Consider the following 2,577-nt stretch of genomic DNA (forward strand, 5'->3'; position numbering starts at 1 on the left):
CGGGAGTATCGTGCTGCAAACAATCTTCCGCCAATCGAAATTCCTGATCTCAAAAATCTTCTTCCTTCGCCGATACCCGAGATGGCAGAACCAGCTCGTGCTCTTCGAGATTACGCCGCTCCATCGCAAGGCGAGCCGCATTCGAGTATTGCTCCACCCGCAATCGAAGCAAACAACTTCGAACTTAAACCTTCGCTGTTACAGGCAGTGCAACATAATCAATTCTCTGGAAATCCTACCGAGGATCCAAACCTTCATTTATCCGTATTTGTTCAATACATTGATACTGTTAAAGCTAATGGTGTCACTTCAGAGGCAATTCGACTTCGTCTTTTTCCTTTCTCGTTAAGAGATAAAGCTAGAAGATGGCTTCAGTCTCTTCCTTCCAACTCAGTCACCACATGGAATGAGTTGAAGAAAGTCTTTCTTGCCCGATATTTTCCTCCAAGCAAAACAGCTATGTTAAGAGCCCAGATAAATGGATTTAAATAGAAAGATAACGAGTCTCTTTTCGAAGCATGGGAAAGATACAAAGACATGATGAGACTTTGTCCACACCATGGTTTAGAGGACTGGTTAGTAATCCATATCTTCTATAATGGTCTCTTATACAACACAAGATTAACAATAGACGCCGCCGCAGGTGGTGCACTTATGGATAAACCTTACGCTGACGCTTATCAACTTATCGAAAGCATGGCCCAAAACCATTATCAGTGGGGAAGCGACCGAACAATGGTAGAAAAACCTCAAACAAAAACTGGCATGTACGAGATAAGTAGCCTTGATCATGTTAATGCAAAAGTGGATGCTCTTGCCCAGAAAATTGAAAGTTTAAATGTATCACCTCCAGCCACCGTGGTTGCCGTGACTCAAAATTGCGAAGTCTGTGGAATCCAAGGTCACACTTCTACAGATTGTCAACTCCTAACAGGAATCCAAGCAGAGCAGGTGAACTATGCACAAGGAAATCCTTACTCGTATACCTATAACTCAAACTGGAAGAACCATCCTAATTTTTCATATAAGAGTAATAATGCCTTATACGCACCAGGACAAGCTCCCAATCAAGCCCTAGTTATATCTCCTGGATATCAAAAGCCGACCCCATCTACACCTAACAATAACGTTCCTAGGAAATCCAACTTGGAAATCATGATGGAGAACTTCATAGCTTCTCAACAGCAAACCAATAAAGATTTCTTAAACCAAAATGTACACACTAACGAACAAATTAAACAACTAACAAGTAAAGTAGATGCCCTGGCTACCCATAACAAAATGCTGGAAACACAAATCTCACAAGTAGCTCAACAACAAGCGCCTACTGCTTCCCCAACTGGTACATTTCCTGGACAGCCCCAACCTAACCCGAAAAGCCACGCTCATGCAATTATATTAAGAAGTGGAACAGAGGTAGAAGGACCGTCTGACCCAAGAATTGAGAACCAAAACTCTAAAAAGTCAACTGAGGAAGAAAGTAAACCTAAGGAAAAGGAAGAGAGTAATAAGGAAACCGTAGAAAAGAAAGAACCTTATGTACCTCCACCACATTACAAACCACCTATCCCTTATCCTCAGAGGCTAATTAAAACCAAAGACGCGGGCCAATTTAAAAAATTTGTTGACCTACTGAAACAATTAAACGTCACCATTCCTTTCACAGAAGTTATTACACAGATGCCCTCGTATGCTAAGTTCTTAAAAGAAATTCTTTCTAATAAAAGGAAACTTGAAGATAGCGAAACCGTTACACTCACTGCTGAATGTAGCGCTATAATCCAGAATATGCCTCCTAAACTTAAAGATCCTGGTAGTTTCTCTATACCCTGTCACATAGGAAAATTTGTCATAGACAAAGCTTTATGCAATTTAGGAGCCGGTATCAGTGTTATGCCCTTGACCATATGCAAGAGACTTGAAATGGGAGAATTAAGACCAACTAAAATGTTTGTGCAATTAGCAGATTGTTCCGTTAGATATCCTGTAGGAATTCTTGAAAACGTTCCCGTGCGCATAGGTCAATTCTACATTCCAACCGATTTTATAATTATGGACATAAGAGAAGATGAAGTTACCCCAATTATATTGGGAAGACCTTTCTTAGCAACCGCCGGTGCTATCATAGACGTAAAACGAGGACGACTCACTTTCGAAGTAGGAGAAGAGAAAATTGAATTCATTCTTTCCAAATTTTTGAAAGCACCTGCAATAGAAGACACATGTTACTTCATGGATATCATCGATGAATGCATAAAAGAAACAGAATTAGAAAATGACGAATTAACTGACTGTCGTGTAGAAGACAGACTGAACCAATGTTTAGCAATAACATCGGATCCTACGCAATGCCTTAAGAAACCTACCCTCGACCTGAAAACACTCCCCAAAAATCTGAGATATGAATTCCGAGACTCAGAACTTGAACGACCCGTGATAGTCAATGCAGACCTAGGAAAACTTGAAACCGAAAAACTCCTACATATCTTAAGAAAATATCCGACCGCACTAGGATACAACATCTCCGATCTAAAAGGGGTAAGTCCTTCTATTTGTATGCACCGCATCATGCTAGAA

At 40.6% G+C, this 2,577-nt stretch overlaps 1 non-coding gene across 1 annotated transcript; it reads right to left on the reverse strand.

Moving 5' to 3' along the window:
• Window positions 1-459: 459 nt before the first annotated feature.
• LOC127089025 (small nucleolar RNA R71) lies at window positions 460-566 on the reverse strand. The gene has a single exon (XR_007790806.1). It is a non-coding gene; the product is annotated as a small nucleolar RNA R71 (small nucleolar RNA).
• Between the last annotated feature and the right edge of the window lie 2,011 nt (window positions 567-2,577).

This window comes from Lathyrus oleraceus, chromosome 5, assembly GCF_024323335.1.
Source record: "Lathyrus oleraceus cultivar Zhongwan6 chromosome 5, CAAS_Psat_ZW6_1.0, whole genome shotgun sequence".
Lineage (NCBI taxonomy): Eukaryota > Viridiplantae > Streptophyta > Magnoliopsida > Fabales > Fabaceae > Lathyrus > Lathyrus oleraceus.